General features: G+C 42.0%; 1 protein-coding gene across 5 annotated transcripts in view; it reads right to left on the bottom strand.

Annotated features, from left to right (window-relative positions):
* Window positions 1-19,247, bottom strand: part of LOC147697694 (P2Y purinoceptor 8-like) — a 392,162-nt gene that overhangs the window by 99,233 nt on the left and 273,682 nt on the right. For 2 of the 5 annotated variants that reach the window (XM_086934361.1, XM_086934363.1), the window contains exon 3: window positions 228-364. The exons of 2 other annotated variants lie outside the window; for them this stretch is intronic. The gene's annotated coding sequence lies outside the window, so the exon portion shown is untranslated. Of the gene's footprint in view, window positions 1-215; window positions 365-19,247 lie in introns of all 5 variants that reach the window. One more of the 5 variants, XM_086934362.1, reaches the window with a different exon arrangement.

The following is a 19,247-nucleotide window of genomic DNA, read 5'->3' as shown; positions in this document are numbered from 1 at the left end:
CAGCGCCCTCTTGCACTATGCAAGATGCCATTCACGCTGTAAATTTTACAGCGTAGGATAAATACCCGACACAAAAAAATCAGTGCGAACGCTGCAAGGTAACCCACTCCGCCGCTCGCGAAAGTCCACGTGGTTTGATGGTGTGGAACTCTGCGAACTCCCCCCAGGCTTACTCAAAATTGTAATAGTGAATTTACATTTGTAAATTTACTCACGTGTGGATTTACCTTTGTGAATAGGCACCGTTGTGTGAAAGAGTATTTCTGGAGCATTCTCTCATATCCTCTTTCGACGACCAGATTCTCACCATTCCAATCTCTTAGAAGCAGAAAGTGTATTTCAGAATAGATTCCCTCACGGATGCCTCTCAATAAATATGATGGTTTTTGTCAGTCATGCATTTCGAGTGACATCAAAGGAATGTGAAAAAGGTGCATAAGAAAAGGAAGTCATGCAATGATGAGAAGTAAACTGTGAAGGTTTTAAAAGTGCATGTAGAAGATGTGGTCAGTGTTAAATTACCAGGCAGACTGACATAAAACTGGCCCTGGGTTTTGGTCACAGGAAAAGGTTAAGGAAGTCTCTAGGTCTGCAGTGAGGTTAGAGTCTACCAAGCGGTGGAAGAAAAGTTAAGGGTTACAGGGAAGGGGCTGAAGCAAAGGATTCTAAACTTTTACAAGTGAAAGTGATACCCAGAGAAGAAATGTCTGTGTCAGTGAGGGTTAAGAAGCTCACTTCTCAAGAAGAACAAAGTACTTTGGATTCTTCATTGGGGACTGATGAAAACATGAAATACTTTATTTAAGTTTTCTGATCCACTCGTCCTCATGGAATCCTGCTTGGAAAAACTGGTATGCAAAACTGCACATTATTTAGAGGTTTAAAGATAGTGGGGGTATCTTGAATGTTGTCTTTGTGTGGGGAGTAAGTGTTTTGGATCGTTGTTTGTGTGAAGGAGTGCAGTGTACTTCCTATATTCCCAATAGGCTCTGCGCATTGGAATAATAAATCCTAAAGATTAGACGTAGGACTGAGGTCGACTAGGTCTCTATCGAATGTATTAGACCTAATTATGAGTGCCAGCTAGCTCAGAGGTCACTAGAAACTTTCTCGAATTCACAAGAAGGGATTCGTTTCTGACAACGTAATAAACGTGACAACTTTGTTTCCGCAAGATAAAACTGATCTTCAGAGTCGTGGAAACAATAGATAGATATTTCACTCAGTCAATCGTGCATGCTTCATTTCACCAGAGGTGCAGAGAAATAGATAGATGGGCATTTTCAGTAAAAGGATTTATTGAACAGTCTTCTTTCTCAAGCATAAGAAATGAACTGCTACAATCATAAAACTGGTTGCAACATATAATGCATACAGTATAAAAAGTAGAATAAAATAATACTGTAAGAGCATTGTATGGTTCCTAAACCATAGATTAGATAAATACATACATAAATAACAGAGGCTAAAAGAACTCAACTGGTGCTTCTAAAATACGCCTACCCCGGTGTACCTAACCTAAGCTTAGTACGAGGGAAGAAGTAAGTGAGGTGTAGCATAAATGTGGTATTCTTTTGCCCTAGAATCTGTCCAAGATTTCTCTTAGGGTCTAATCAGCTCCGTACCTTAGTTTAGAATGGAGAAGGTCAGTCTCGGGACTCGAGTTCCAAACAACCCGCAAGGGTAGCTTGAAAACACTGGAGCTGGATTTCTCTGCAGAAGAAAAGACAGTGTCTCTCTCAGTGCATCTGCTGGAGGGTCGGCTTCCTTCGGCACTTGCTGTAGCAGGATGCGTCGGGCAAGTAGATGGTCGAACTGCTCCAAACCACTGTGTGTTTGCTAAGGCAAGTGTGGGCATATTTATACCTTGAAATTGCCGAGTTTGACGTAAAGGTGGACATAATAACGTCATCAAAGAGTCTCAGTTCTTTGAAAACTCCATGAGTTCTTGGACAAGTCAGTTCTCAAGCAAGGGAAAGTCCCTAGCTGCTGAAGCCGAGTTTTTCAAGAAATCGTTGTAGATTTTCAGAACTAGTGGAAGTAGCCCTGCCGTATTTGGACTGCATGACCTATGACTAAATATGGTTATGATTATTATGCTTATATAAGGACATTGTGATTTATACCAATATAAGGGCATGAATCGGGAAATTACAATAGGGTCCTAAAATGATACATAACACCCACTCCACGTTATCATGTTCATCTAAGTTCAAGCACTAAAATATATAATGTAGAGCATGTGTTTACAACCCCCAAAAAATCATATAAAATGCATTTGAAATGGTTGCACACAGAAAAAATTAGCATTTTGTACAGTACACATTTAAAGGCAATGATTTCATTGTAAGCATAGGATATCATATAATGCTAACTGAATGAATCACGAAATTTACATTTATGAAATGGCTCTAGATACAGAAAAAAGGTCGAGACCATCCCATAGCAGAATATACAAGCTAGTCTGATTTGTGTATTGGGTCAATATTGTTTTTAGGAAGTAGTCAAAGAATTCTTGTTCTCTAAGAATAGTTCTACGCTAAGCAGATTACTTTGTGCCAAAGTTCAGTCTGTTTTTGAAAAAAGTCAAATAAATCTGTAGTGGAAATAGATTTTCAAACTTTGGAAGCTTTTGTTTTGAAAAAGTGAAGGTCGAATTTCAGAGTTGCAAAAGATCGCTGTGTGCTAATTTCAAAAGTTATTCTCGGTGTCAGGAGAAAATATTAAGTCATCAAGGCTGGCAAAGAAATCGTCTACCACAGTATGTGAAAGTTCGACCACTTCATTAAGAAGGTCAATAGTGCACAGATGTGAAGCATCGCCGTCAGCGTCAGCTGCGTTAGCAATGTCCAAAGCAGATGGTACCTGTGTGCCTGTTGGTCCGCGTATCTCAACTCCAGTTGGATTTGCCGGTGAGATCTCAATGAATGCCGTCATCAGGATTGGTAGCCGTTGGGGGCAACGCAACACATGAGCCTTTACCGGACCCAGTAATGCGTCAGCATCCGTTGGCATAACCAATGGTAGTGTTAGACAGATATCCAACACGCATTCCTCTCCACAAAGCAGGCATCATAGAACAGGTAAGATGCAATCTTGCCAGATTGGTCTGAATGACAGGAACCATGTGGTATTCAGTTCTCTCAAACGAGCCAAACCAAGGATCTGTGTTATGCGTTCACGATACCTCATGGCCTGGAGCGCATCCTCCATGCTGACTTGGGTATCGCTGGTGGCAGGATTTGCCATAATGGAGCAGGAGGAATAAAAATAAGATCCCTGCTATGAGTCCCAAAATGAGAGGCAGGCCGCCGAACACAGAGTGTACGAAATTAGGAAAAATGCCCAGGACTGCTTCAAAGGGTGCTAACAGTCCCGAACAAATCATCTTAAATACATGTGCAATACCGACATGTTAAAGATACAACCTAACATTACTGCGAAATGTATTGGGCAGTTTGTTGATAATAATGCATATATCTCTGCAGAAGTCCTTGCAACGTGCAGATTATATGTCTCTCTGGACGAGGTCAGTGGCACAGTTTTTTGCAAAAGAATGGCTTTCATTCTGCTTAAAGTATCAATTCATATAGAAGTGATGTTCAGTGAAGGCCATAGTGGCGACTCCCCGTCTGTCTTGGTTTTAGGAAACAATACTTGCATTCAACAAGTGACCCTGGCTGACACACGTACGCGCTAAATAATATACTTTAACTTTTCCTAGAACCCAGCGCGAATAACAGCGGCTTTCTGGCACGCCGTGCAAGGGTCCCGGCTCGCCGCCCGTGCGATAACAAAGGAATTGCGGGCTGGCTAAGTAGCTATTTTTCTGCTCGAAAACATAATTGTCAGGTATGTTTGAACTGTCTTCTATCGTAGACTTTGTCATTGTAATACTGCCACGATCAATTAACATGTACTTAGTGCCGCTCGTACTTATACGTTCCAGGCTGCAGCAATCCTGCCTGGGAAGCGGAAATAAGTACAGCGTGCAAGAAAACAGTAGCTTCACTGTTTGTTACATCGAAAGGTAGGACTTTTAAGCTTTGAAGTGTTGGAGCCACATTTACTGCGTGTCTCTGGATGGTCGGTAACCATCATATATTCTTTTAACAGAACCTCTGTTCAAATCAAAGCCCTTACCTGAAAAATGGCACCGCGGGACCGCGCCTTCCATTTCTAAGGTAAAATCTGTGATAATCTCTTCAGCTAGGGGACAAAAACGGTTCGATGAATAGTGGCTAAAACAAGCTTCCTCTTTTTTCCAGAATCTACATTTAAAGAGCCCTGAGGAGAATCTGAGCTCTGACTCAGATTCGAAACGTGTTGGCAAAAAACAGCAAAATAGGCATTCCTGGTTTAACATTCTCATGTTATTGATTCACTAATTTGAACTATTTGTTGAATCTGAAATTTATTTTCTTGTTGCCTTTTTTGTTGTTCGACCCTGTTTGGGCATCATAATAATTTGATTCTCCACAAAGAATAATTATTTGTGGTTGTTTAATTGATATTCTTTCTCAAAAGAAGCTTGTACATATAGTATGTATAGATATTGTGGATCATTTGTGTATATGTCAGTTGTCATAGTGGTATGAAAGTTGTATGCATGTGAGTTGTAAATATTGTAAATGTTAGTATTTTAGTGCCTTTTCTCACCTATGAAAAAATGTTTCTATAAAAAGATTGAAAACTTATGAAAAGGGTAAAATAAATTCACCCATACAAACAAAATACTTCTGTTTGTTTGTATTCTCAAAAATTGTGAGAAAAAGTAGTTTGAGGGCTAGCACATTCACTTTTCCAGTTTTGACATTTCTAAGTCTGCCATCATGTTATTAACAGTCTCAAAATCCCAATCATCAGAAAATGTGCTGGGTGAAACAAAATCACTCAAGGAAACCTTAAATTGGTTTGGAATTTTCAGCAGCTCGACAGGGCCATAAATGTCTTAATCAGTTGTATCCCACGCTATTCCACCGGGTAGAGGAACCGCTGTGATGTTCACTGATGACAGGTCTCGTTGTTCACGATGAGATGATTTGTGTGGCTTCAGAAGCAAGTTGATGTTCTTACTTGCTGTGTCCATTTTAATGTGTTTTCCATCAGCTTTCCCAAACTTAAAACAAGAATGAGCCATAGCAGGAGATAAAATACATCTAATCCAATCCTAATTCAACCCATGGTGAAACCAGATATGTTTTTGCAAGCTCTTGACCAAGTTCCGTTAATTTTTCCTTGAAAGTTTTATTTGCTGGCGTAGTTTCATGCTCACTTGGATCCTCAGAAAAGTTATAAAAGTTGATAAAATAGCCGGAGGCGGTTCTGTCAATAGTTGGTATAGCATCCGGATTCTTTGAAATCGCTGGAGTTGCTTGTTCCCTTGACATGTTTGTATAGTCAGATGCTACATCATCGTAGATGGGAGTTTCTTGACGAACTGTTATTTGGGTTTCAAGAGGCACAAGTTCCATGGCTTTGTTGCATAGTCCTTCTTTTCTCACTTTAGAATCTTCAAAGGTGATGAGTTTTTCAGTTTGAACATCTTGGATGGTAGCAAGATTTGCTTGTCTGCTACATCTTGGGAGCCCACTGGGCCTACTACTTATTATCGGCCACATGGTGTGGTTGTACCAGGTCAATTGATACAGACCGGTTCTCCTTTCTTCCAGCAAGGGGCAGCAGTAGCACTGTTCTTGATCCGTGGATTGCTAGTACAGGTACTGGTTTTCTATAAGAAGACCCAAATTCCTTCTTGTCTGCTATTTTCTCCCTGACTAGATCCAGAAACTTTGGAATCCAGACACGTCTTGCTGGGACAGGTGTTTTTTCTTTATTGGTCATTGGCTTTTTGCTGGTATTGCTCATACTTCTTCTTGTTTCACTTAAATCGTGTAAAATAGCCAAACAATCTTTGATATCAAATGGTTTTTGTTCCACCACTGAAGTGTGACGATCGAGGTCTTCAAACAACATTCTAGTACCAAAAAGGATTTCGAATGGAGTGATTCCACCCAGAGAATTTCTTGGCAGGTTATTAACACCTTCAGTGCTAAGGCATTATCAGTAGTCTCATATAATTTCCATTGAAATGAATGGCCACTCCATGATGAGCTGAGCTCGTCATGAGCATGGAAGGGGTTAAGACTACGTTGGACATTTATTAGATGTTTGACCCACCCATCACCCAAACCTAATACCCTAGCTGTTATAGATTGCTTTATGTCAGGTTTTTTTCTCTCCATAACTGAATTTCCCTCAGGATGGAATGGACTCGAAAACCGCAATGCAACGCCCAATCTGGCCATGGCCTCCTTGTAAGCCCTAGAGCTAAACGCAGGACCCTGGTCAGAATGTAGCGTGCCGATTGCGCATTTGCCGATAAAGACTCGCAAATCTTTTATAACAGTTCGGGCGTCAGCCGAGCTCTGAGGCCACATCCAAATGAATCTAGTGCATGAATCCACTGTAACCATGATGTATTTATAGTTGCCATCCCTTTGTAAGGGTCCACAGTGGTCCAGGTAAACACATTCATTTTCTGGCAGATTTCACATTCTAAAACATAGTTTCTGGATTGTTTCCTCATGCGCGGCCACCAGTATCATTTTTTGAATAATGAAATTGTGGCAGAAACACCTGCGTGTGCAGAGGCAAGACCTTCGTGTGCTGCTAAAATTAGTCCTAACCTGTGCTCCATGTTTGGGATTACTCTATCCCCCACGCCAGGGATTCGAGCAAAAGGAACATTATTTGCATCAGTTATATATGAGTACATGAGTGGAAAGCCTTTTGGTAATGTTTTACCACTGTCCTTTATTGAAGCAGTGACAGCTTGCATTATTTCGCTGTCTATTTTCGTTTTTGAATGAGTGATTGCAGCTACGGAAGCCGTTTGCACAGCTGCCTTCGAGGCTTCATCAGCCAATGAATTCCCTTCAACGTGAACGCCATCACGCTGATGTCTCAGTGTATGGGTCACGTGAGTCTTTTGTAGTTCTTTCTGCAAAAGAACTACCTGTTCCCAAAGCATTTTATGCTTGATTGTGCCACCTTTTGTATCTTTAAAACCATTTTGAACCCAGTTCTGCAGATATTCATTGTAAGACTGGATGCAGTAATACGAATCGCACACTATGAGTGTGGGGAATTCATGATCAGTATCTTCAAGCGCCATTTTGAAAGCTTGGAGTTCAGCTCGCTGAGCTGTACAGTCTCCGAGAGATTGAGTTTTTGTGACCATAGGTCTGAATTTACCATCGCGCCAGCGACCTTTAACAATTGCGCACACTGCACTATAAGCTTTTTACCCCCAATCATGGGCTGTGCTAATCCGTCTCTATATATTATACAGCCGTAATATTCTAGAGGTAGAATTTCAGTAGGCAGAGGACATTCTTGTTCGTATTGGAGACATTCTTGTGTCTTCAAGTAAGGGTCAAAAACGTATTCAACTTCTGTTGCAGCAAGATAATTAACCCATTGTATCCATCTTGGATGTAGAGCTTTTGCATTTGGAATGAATGCCTTTGTCACTGCCTCTAAGGCAGGTACAGGTGTAACAACTTTTATGCGTTTACCCTGTGCGAGGGCTCTCTCCTTTGCTACAGCAGTCTGAACCGCTGTCAGAATTTTTTCTTTTGAAGTGAATTTCTGTTGAAGTGAATTTCATTTCAGCTTGTGTGTACCAGTGTGATTTTTAAGATATTGTTACCATTTCACCATTAAAGGTTAGGAATCCGCATCTCCCTGGGATGATTTGGATTGCAAGGTTGCATACATTGTCGTGTGCTTGTAAATGTTTTGCTGACAACATGTCTGTTTTTACTAAACGCTAAATTTCTGTGTGTTTTTGAGTCCAATTAGTTGGTTTCGAAATCCGGTTTGATTAGTTCGAAGAGAGGTTTAACCCTTTCTGCGTAATTCAAAATATAAGTTCTTCCAAAGTTTAGGAATCCTAGAATTGACTGTAAGTTTTCAGCGTTTTTGGAGGTTGGAGCAGCGCACATTTTTATAAAATGTTTGCTGCTAGGCTTTTGCCTTCACTTCAAGTTTGTATCCTAAGAATAGGACTTTGAGGTGGGTAATTCTTGATGTTTTAAAGTTGAATTTATACCCTTCAGAGGCGAATCCAAGTATTATGTTCACCCTGTTCAAGTGCCTGTCCAAATCATCATCTGTAAGATAGATGTCTTCAACATAAGATAATGCCTCATCATCATACGTTTGTAGTAACTCTGTTACTCTGGCTGAAAATAATCCAGGACTGTTCTTGAATCCCTGGGGGGGACGACAAAAGTGTTGTTGTGTTCCCATTATTGACAAAGCGGTCAAATACCCGCTTTCTGGGGGAACACGCAAACGGACTGACCTGCACTCGAGGTCGGCGGAGGTGCTATTGGGCAGAGAGCCGTGAGGGAAACGGCAGCAGCAGCTGGCAGAGCGGGAGCTCCGAGAGACCCCTGCCCTGCAAACCACAGCCCCCAGCAGCCTCTGGGGCGGCGCGCCCGTGACGCTCAGAGAGCGCCCGGAGGCGCTAGAAAAGGAGAGACCACCCAGGAGCCCCTGGGGAACACGCAAACGGACTGACCTGCACTCGAGGTCGGCGGAGGTGCTATTGGGCAGAGAGCCATGAGGGAAACGGCAGCAGCAGCTGGCAGAGCGGGAGCGCCGAGAGACTCCCTGCCCTGCAAACCACAGCCCCCAGCAGCCTCTGGGGCGGCGCGCCCGTGACGCGCAGAGAGCGCCCGGAGGCGCTAGAAAAGGAGAGACCGCCCAGGAGCCCCTGGGGAACACGCAAACGGACTTACCTGCATTCGCGGTCGGCGGAGGTGCTATTGGACGAAGAGCCGTGAGGGAAACGGCAGCAGCAGCTGGCAGAGCGGGAGTGCCGAGAGACTCCCTGCCCTGCACACCACAGCCCCCAGCAGCCTCTGGGGCGGCGCGCCCGTGACGCGCAGAGAGTGCCCGGAGGTGCTAGAAAAGGAGAGACCACCCAGGAGCCCCTGGGGAACACGCAAACGGACTGACCTGCACTCGAGGTCGGCGGAGGTACTATTGGGCAGAGAGCCTTGAGGGAAATGGCAGCAGCAGCTGGCAGAGCGGGAGCGCCGAGAGACTCCCTGCCCTGCAAACCACAGCCCCCAGCAGCCTCTGGGGCGGCGCGCCCGTGACGCGCAGAGAGCGCCCGGAGGCGCTAGAAAAGGAGAGACCGCCCTCTCGCCCCGCGAGTCGCGCGCGGGAGAAGCCCGGGACAAGGGCGGGCCGTCTGTGGCCGTCCGGGGACGACAGGGGACGGGACGGGCATCCCCCCTTCGAACTGCACTACGGAAATGGGTAAGCGCAAACTGCAAACATCCAGTAATGGGGGAACAGTTAAAGCTAAAGTTGCACGAAAAGCTACAGCTTCATCTAGTATTATGATTTTTTTTGACAACAGCTGTGGGCAAATTGAACCAAGAAATTGCTGATAAAGAACGTGAACTGGGTTTGGACCCAATATTTTTGGATAGCCAACCGTCGCCCACAGTAAACAGACTACCTATCCCCCTGGAACCTGTAATACAAATTGAAAATGCACTCGACATTAGGCAACAAGATATAGCCAATACCCCGGTACAAGAGGGTCAAGAGAACAGTAATCAAGTCCTTCAGCAACCCATACATGACTGTACTCAGGAGCCTGAACCCCAGGCCAACAAGCGCCCTAAATGGATTCTCTATAAATCTAAAGCACAAGGCTCACTATTTCGAAAAAAAACACGTACTCTATTGAGTGTCTTTGAAACCTCAATTAAGGACATGGTGGAGAAAGTGCTTGTGGATAAGCTTGAAGGGGTACTTATACAAATCTCCACTGACATTATAGATACACTCAAGGAATGCGTAACTGAAATATTGGGGAAATGTGATAGGATTAATGATTACATAACATCGTTTGAGAAAGAATCCCGGGGTCTATCAACAAAAATAACATCACGGCCACCTTCTAACCAACAGAAGCAACCCCAATCCCCTATGGAGCAGGGGAATACTGTACAAACATGCCCTTTGATCCCATCTGCCCTGCCACAAGAGCCTAAGGGTTGTGCTAATAGGCAAATAGATAGTAGAATAACATCCAGGGCACACCTGATAAGTAAATCATGTCCTCCTCAGGCTAAGCCTATGGCACCCCTTCTAGATGAACATAACACAGCAGGGCCTAGGAGACAGCGACCTAGACCTCCAGTTCACCTTCCCCCGGAAGCTACACCTTTTGTTGCTGTTCTGGTGAATATACCTGTATTAAAACCGGGTGAATTTGAGTCTAATGGTACACAGCTGGACAATATCAAGACTTGGTGTGATGCAAATTGTACAGGCCCGAATAATATTTCAGAGTGCATTCAGACAGGTAGACGGGTTGATTGGGTGGGCTGCACAGACAAGAAATTTGCTTGTGATTGTATGATTGTCAACTTTAATAGACCCCATGAGGCCTCGCGTTTATTCTGGGATGCTACTGAGGTCAAAGAAGACAGGATCAGAGCGGTACCCCTAGGCTTTTTTTACCCACGACCTGCACCACATAAGATGCTACCAAGAAGGGATACTCGCAATGCTATCCCCACTAATACCTCCTGTCCCAGCTCCTGGGCCACGCAAATAACTGGCATGTTACCAAAAACCTGTGATAATTAGGGAAGCGAAGTAAGGAGTAGTCTGGTGCTAACAAATAGGGTTTCTGCTCTATCAAACTTAGAGGAAAACGATTGACTGACTCCTTGTGGTAATACTCGTAGCCAGCTACAGCCCATTTTGCCTACTAGAAATGAAAAGGGTAATGTTGTCAAAATGTTGAGCTGGAATATTGCAGGCTTACGCTCGAAAAGGGGTGATACAAGATGGCTGGGTCTGTTAAAAGAATATGATGTGGTAGCCCTACAGGAAACGTGGGATAGGGATTGTGATTTTTGGTTAGATGGATATACATCTTATTTTTTAGCTGCCCAGACATCGAGCTCAGGCTGAAATAAAGGAGGGTTGCAGTTTTTAATTTCAGTTAAAGTGAATGGAACTGTTAAGGTATTAAACACACCATCCCAAAACTATTTAGTTCTGGAAGTTACAATGACTAATAACTTTAAATGTGTTTATATTAACTTTTATAATGCCACCCAAAGTACAGGTGTCAATGAAAATATCAACTCTTTGACTGAGTTTATGTGTAATTATAAAGAGGGTCAAACCACTTCGGTATATGTCACCCTGATGGGGGATTTTAACGTACATTTATGTCAACAGAACTGCCAGTTAAGAGATACTGTAAATATAGATATGTTCCCACTCCCACACTTTGAACATTCTGTGAAAGGGTCTGCCCTAGAAGAACTTCTTTTAGAGAATGAATTATTTGAATCTGAGTTCTTCGACATTAATGAAAGGGTCCCAACTTACAGTGCTAGGGACAGCAACACTATTATTGACTATATATTCATCTCTCCGGCTATGTTACATAATGTTATTTTTTATAATGCTATACATACTACATTTAGTGATCATAACCTGGTTGTGTTGAAAGTAGAAAATAACAACCTGTTTTTATTTAACAAAAACACTAAAGCAGAAATCTCTGCAGACCTAACTCCAAGGGACCAGGGGAGGCGGGTGAAATGGAGCAAAGTCATCCCAGAGGATTTTTTTCACTCCCTAAACCAAAAAGTGGGGAAAGAAATTAACATCTGCAGGGAACCACTTAAATTTGAGGGGAATATAATTCTGTCTTTTGAAACCATCTGCCGTCAGGCAGCAGATGATTTAAAATGTAAAACGAAAAACAGGGAGAAAAAGGTAAAGGGGTGGTTTAATAACGATTGCTCCCAATCACACAGAGAATTACATAAAGCTTTGAAAATGATACCCCGAGATAGATCTGAGGTGGCCAGGCTTAGGAAAAAGTATAATTTGGATATTCTAAGGAGAAAAAAAGAAATAAAAAGACAGGCTTGGGACGATTTGCATGAGAAGGCTACTCTGAGGGATAGCGCCAAATTCTGGACCATTGTTAATACCCCCTTGTTTAATGGGAAAGAAAATGCGCCACTAGAGGTAAATATTCCAGAACAGGACTGGCTGGATCACTTCCAAAGGATCTATGGTAGTAATCTCAATCTAGGACCCATAGACCCAATAGCGATTGACATAAAAGACACTCTACCTAGTTTCACTATAAAAGAGGTACAGAAGGCAATTGAGGACACGGCGGCCCAGAAGGCCCCTGGCCCAGATGGCGTACCTGCCGATATGTTCAAAGCAAACTCAGCCATGTGGTCAGTTGTACTCACAATTGTCTTTAATGTAGTCAGTATAGATAAGACAAGACCCCCAACAACTTGGTCACAATCCATCATTATCCCCATATTTAAGAAGGGTCAAAGGGGGGACGCAAGATGCTATAGGCCCATATCATTGCTAGACTCTTCATTTAAAATCCTAGGTAAGGTTATCCTGGAAAGAATCTCAGCTTGGGCCACTAATAAAGATATTTTGTGCGAGGCTCAGTATGGCTTTCGATCTGGCAGAGGCACAGAAGATCAATGCCTAAATCTATATCTTACACTGAGCAAATATACAGTAGCATCAAGGGGGATGATGTACCTGGCATTCATGGACTTGTCCACAGCCTTTGACCTAGTTAATAGGTCAAAGCTGTGGACAATACTCCTTGAAAGGGGACTGGACCGAGCACTTGTGAATTTTTTGGTGCAACTTCACAGTGATCTAAGGGCGACTATTCGTATGTCCCAGGAGGGAAACTGTACCGCATTTTTTAAATCTGGAAGGGGGGTGCGCCAAGGGTGCATCCTGGCCCCCATGCTTTTCTCCCTTTATATTAACTCATTGGGAAAGTCCCTGGAAGCGGCCTCTACTGATGTACCGCGCATGGGTGGTTCCATGATGCCGGTCCTATTATATGCCGATGATACGGTATGTTGTCAAGAACCCCAAATGGCCTACAACATCTATTAAATGCATTTGGGGCTTTTATGCAAGACCTGGATCTATTAATAAATACAGAGAAATCACATGTTATGGCAGTGGGCAAATGCAAGAATAACATTAAAACCCTCTCTTGTAATGGCTTTCCAAAGTCAAAGTTTTCACCTATCTAGGAGTGGTGTTTGATGAGAAAGGGATGTGGGCACCACAAATCCTGAGTAAAGCAGCGGCAGTAAAAAGATCGTCTGCCGCTATCCTGGGTTTCGCAAAACGACTTGGTGGCAAACCGGCCGAGGCTATTTTGTCCATCTATAGAGCCAAAAACCTGGCCATAGCACGGTACGGGGCCTCGATATGGGGTTTTAAAAACATGTCCTGTATCCAAAGAGAGGAGAACATATTTTTGCGATCCCTTATGGGTCTTCCCCAATCTACTCCTGCTTTTTCAATCCATATGGAATTGGGGATGGGATATATTGAAGACACGTTGTCCTTGGCCCCACTTTTGTCATGGTTCAAAACATGGCTTAACCCCGATTTAACTCTAAATCATAAGATCATTAGGGATTGTATGGGGCGGGACAGAGTGGCTGAGATCGAGTGGCTAACACATATTAAAACAATAGTAGGATATCTGGGCCGCCCTCATCTATATACTAAACCCGAAGGTCTAATAAGAGAAGACATTAGTTGGGCCAAGTCCCACTTTATAAAGAAAAGGGAAGCAGAAGAGAGTCATGTGAAATAATGAAGTCAACTGTAAGGTCTCACTACATGATGATTACAACATTATCTATCCAACCATATCTGTCGATAGTAAATAAACCATACCACCGGTGGCTCCTTACAAAATTTCATTTTAATCAAGCTCACTTTCTGCTGGGTGAATACGATAAGTGGTGTAAGCCCCCCGAGAATGCTCCCTGCAGTTGTGATGATTTTTCTGACCAGGATTTATTGCATTTTGTGTTTTTTTGTCCTTTTTTTAAAAGTGGCAGGGAGAAGTTTATCAAGCCTATATTGAAAGATCAAGAGTTTATGCAAGTTAAACCGGCTTTATTGTTCCTGCAGCTTATGGAATCACCATTAGTAATGTACGGGGTAGCTAATTTCCTGACAATGTCAATTCGGTCCAGGCAAAAAAGACTTCGACCATCTCTTGCCTTATAGTATGGAAATTGGCTTTTGACCGAAATATTTCTAGGCTAGTAATATCTGACCTAGTTTTTGAATCTCGCAAAGTTTGCACACCTCGCCTGGTTGTAATATGGTCGTAAATTGATTGTAATAGAAGTGTAAAAAGAACTGTAAATAGATCTGTAGTAAATTCAATGTATAAACTTTGTAAATATTTTGAAAGATTTGAACAATTGACAGTGGTCCCAAAAATCATGTAGTTGTAAATAATTTTTTGAATAGTTATCCTGATCACCGTCGAAGATGTGTATATAATGAATCCCTGTTTTTAAAATTTTTTTATAATTTCTTTTTTTTTAAAGTTGTGTTTGCTGTGATAAGAAATGAATGTATAGCATACTTTTATGATTTTAAAATAATCAAATAAAGTGTATTTGACTCTGACTCTGACTCTGGTGCAATGTTTTGACAAAAAAAAAACATTTGAAATATCTAATGAGTTTTATATTTTTGCAAACAATGTTATTCATCAGTGCTGCACTGTGTGCATTTTGTACTGCAAAAGTTTTGCAACAAGAGTTTAAATGTCTGTAGTCCAAAACTAGATGATATATATTGTCTGGTTTGGAGACAGGAAACAAAGGATTGTTCATTGACGAGGTGCATGTTTCAATCACCCCTTGGTATTCAAGTTGATCTAAGATCTCCCTGACTTGTTTTTTAGCTTCCTGCTTTACTGGATACTGCCTCCGAGCAGTAGGTTGATTTTTCAACTGGATCTTATGGTGAGGAGAATTCTCACCCATCCCACATGATTTTTATATAATGCTGGAGCCTGGGCCACAGCCCATTTTCTGGCCTAAGTATATTTTTTATGAATAGGAATATGATTAGAGAAGGCTGGCATAATTATTTCTTCGCCATGTGGGCACTCCCTGACAAATTCAGGTGGCCAGTCTTTTTCAGCCAGAAGGATGTCATAACCCTTAGATAGTTTTTCCCAAAAGAGTGCTTTTATTTTTCTAGTTGTGTCCCCCTCTATCCGAAGTGTTACTTCATATAACTTATGGGTACACTAACCCTGGTGTCAGCTGTTTCAACCTGAATGCATTCATTCAGATCCACAGTCTCCAGATGATCTTTCAGGATCCTGCGAGATATGGTGACTTCTGCTGCGCTGTCCAGCATTGTCTGGGCCCACTCCCCATTCTTGAGTTGTGTCCTCAAGATCTTCGGCATGTCTGATTTTAATACTTGCTACTTTCTTTTTGGAGAATTGAGTTTTCTTCTATTTTGGAATGTGTTGATCTTCTTTGGACTTCACGCGTTCTTCTTTGTGTTCTGATCGTCCTCTTCTTTCGGATTTCTGTGAGAAAGTCTGATAGGTACTAGAGGATCTTGATATCTATCTGGTTTTCTTAAATTATCTCTATTTCTAAGGTTATACCTCTTTTCAGAGTGCTCTTTTTGAGAAGATCTACCTCTGGATTGACAGCACTTCTCTTTAGGAAGTGACTGTCTACTATTTTCCCATTTCTTTTTAGGAGTAGTTAGATTATTTTTGATAAAAACTTTTTCAGGATTTTCTGTTAGTTCAGGCTTTACAGGTTTCCCTACCAAACTATCTCTCCCTAGTTCTTCATAGGATTTTTCAATAATTCTGGCAAGTTCATACGGTTGCTCAGTAATATCAAGTTCTTTTCATTTTTGGCGGATTGCCACTGATGCTGCTTCACCTTTAATGTTAGCTAATAAGACAGCCGAGACCTGTTTGAAATCTTTCAGGAATTTCATACCAAGATTCAAAGCCGGTTCTGGACCGTATTAATTTTGAATCTGTCTCAGAACGTCTGGTATTACTGCCATAGATGGGACACCATATGTTTTTGTGTATATTGAAGCAAAGACTGTACCCCAAGTGTCACAGTCCTCCACGTGTGGTGCAATCCCTATTGGTAAACAGATTGTTAGAATCCTGTGTTTTTCATGAGGTGTACTATCGGGAAATACTGCCTCTATTTGAGTAATTTTCTGGGCTAACCAAAATGGAATTTGTTCCCTTTTTGCGGGCAATTTACCGATTACTGACTGTATAGTCTGTGGTGTGATTTTGTTTGTGTTCCCCTGATGAGAGGTGTGCTGTGGAATTCTAATAGCAGGTTGGACGGTTAAGGTCTGCATGATATATTGTACCAATTGTCTATGTATTTTAATTAATTGTTTTAGCTGAGCTAACAGTTCTACATCTGACATTCTTTCAATGTTAGGATGTGGTGTATAGCTGGCTAGTACCAGCCATGTTGCTCCTAGTCTACCTAGTGGACCGAGCCTGGTAATGTGACTTTGATGTTGTAGGGCGCCTTGAAACCAGAGCTGATGCTCTTGGTAAGTTAGTGAAATGTCAATGTCCTCGAAAGGAAAGTATTCGGCTGGATGTTCCTCCATCTTGTAGAAGTGGAACACATGTGTTGTTGGATCTGCTTGTGGAAAGACAATCCATGAATAGAATATGTCTGTCTGCCGATATTCATGTGCCTCTATGACGAATATAACCGTATCACCTTTCGGTGATAGGCCATTTCTATAAACTTTACAGCTATGGCTTTTCTTATGTTTTCCGGGATGATTATAGCATCACCATCGTCTTCATTAAACCCTGTGGTGTCTAAACCTGGTTGATGAGTTCCAGATCCACCGGCTTCGGTGTTGTCGTTATTCGACATTGTTTAATGAAAGCTTGCAGAGCAAGTTTCAAGGAAATAAAGATAAGGTGCACAATATTTGGAACACTGTATCCTTCAACGTTGAACAAAACCAAAAACTAATGCACAGGATTTTTTGTCCTACTCAGTTTAAGGCAGATATTTTATCCTTTAACCAACTCCAGACGTCTCGGTTCGCAGAAACGAGACGTAACTGATGTGTGGGAGACGCTGCCACTCATTTTGACAGGGTCTTATCATAGTACCCAGAAGTCGACATTTGAACCCCGCCTTGAACAAAATGGCAGTTGACACACCTTTGGGATGAACTTGGTTAAAACAATTCAAGGTCAAGGATACATATATGTGTGAGGACTCTGCTATTAGCAGAATTTTCCGTATCTGCCAATATTTTGTCGACCAGAATTTCTGTCCAAACGACTCCTTGCAGTTGCATATATACTCTGTCTTGACGCTGGCCCGGCCAAGAGGTTTTGACTGGTCCCCGTGCTTTGCCGGTGTTGGAGATAGATGTGCAACCCATGCTATCGATACCTGAAAATATCAAAAGACGTGGGAATACTTATTAGCCACTACAATTTCGTCATCCCTTGCTTATTTGCGAATCGGGACCAAGACCCCCAAAGAAACTCAGGAATATCAGAGCCTAGCAAGTTGACATTAGGGCTCACAGATTATACACCATAAGCCTTGAGAAAGTCACGGTGGTGACGAAACGCGCGTTGGCTGTTTTCTTACTCGACCTGATTAAGGAATGGAACAAAGAATACACCACTGAAATCACGGGAAATCTATTTTTGTTTTTTGTGAATGTTTTATAGGAATGTGGTTGTGATACTAGTGAATGAAAAAGTATTTTTCTCTGACACCTATTTGTGAATGAACATTTGTAAGAAATGAAGAACATTTGACTCTAGAAATAATTCCTGTGATAGAAAGTCTCATTCATCATAACAGTGTTGGTTCTAGTTCTAATGACTAATTTTACTAAATTATAGAAGTAAATGGTTAGAGTGCCGGGGTATGTGCTTTGTGTATATTACTGTACAACTAACTTCGGTGTTTTGTAATTATTGATACCCTAGGTAGTGGGGTATCTTACTGCGATTGGCACCTAATAGGCACTTTGGTGCATAATGACACCTTTTTGACACTCAATCTGACAATACCTGTGCCGAACAAACTTGTTTTGATGTGCAACTAGTTTTGACCACCACTACTGTGTGTGTTTTTCAACTCCAGACGCCTATTGGAGTTTTTACAGGAAAAAGGGGTCTCTGTGAAAAGCACGACTGAGTTACTCTAGTATCTAGCGTTAAATTAGAGCCTTACCAAAAGTTGGGCGCCATGTAGTGTAGTTCCTATATTCCCAATAGGCTCTGCGCATTGGAATAATATGTCCTATAGATTAGACGTAGGACTGAGGTCGACTAGGTCTCTATTGAATATATTAGACTTAATTGTGAGTGCCAGCTAGCTCAGAGGTCACTAGAAACTTTCTCAAATTCACAAGAAGGGATTAGTTTCTGACAACCGCATGAACATGACAACTTTGTTTCCCCAAGATAAAACTGATCTTCAGAGTGGCGGAAACAATAGATAGATATTTCACTCAGTCAATCGTGCATGCTTTGTTTCACCAGAGATGCAGAGAAAGAGATAGGCGGGCATTTTCAATAAAAAACTGGTTGTAACATATAATGCAGACAGTATAAGAAGTAGAATAAAATAATACTGTAGGAGCATTGTATGGTTCTTAAACCATAGATACATTCATAATATACAGGTGTACCTAACCTAAGCTTAGTACGAGGGAAGAAGTAAGTGAGATGTAGCATAAATGTAGTATTCTTTTGCCAAGAATCTGTCCAAGATTTCTCTTAGTGTCTAATCAGCTCTGTGCCTTAGTTTAGAATGGAGAAGATCAGTCTCAGGACTCGATTTCCCAACAACCCGCAAGGGTAGTTTGGAAACACTGGAGCTGGGTTTCTCGGCAGGAGAAAAGACAGCGTCTCTCTCAGTGCGTCTGCTGGAGGGTCGGCTTCCTTCGGCACTTGCTGTAGCAGGATGCGTAGGGCAAGTAGATAGTCGAACTGCTCCAAACCACCGTGTGTTTGCTAAGGCAAGTGTGAGCATATTCATACCTTGAAGTTGCCGAGTTTGACGTAAAGGTGGACATAATAGCATCATCAAAGAGTCTCAGTTCTTTGAAAACTCCATGAGTTCTTGGACAAGTCAGTTCTCGAGCAAGGGAAAGTCCCTAGCTGCTGAAGCCAAGTTTACCAAGAAATCGTTGTAGATTTTTGAAACTAGTGGAAGTAGCCCTGCCGTATTTGGACTGCATGAGCTATGACTAAATATGGTTATGATTCTTATGCTTATAGAAGGACATAGTGATTTATGCCT

Source organism: Lissotriton vulgaris, chromosome 8 (assembly GCF_964263255.1).
Source record: "Lissotriton vulgaris chromosome 8, aLisVul1.2, whole genome shotgun sequence".
Classification (NCBI taxonomy): Eukaryota; Metazoa; Chordata; class Amphibia; order Caudata; family Salamandridae; genus Lissotriton; species Lissotriton vulgaris.
The sequence above is the reverse complement of the archived record's forward strand: the minus strand, read 5'-3'. Positions and strand labels throughout refer to the sequence as shown.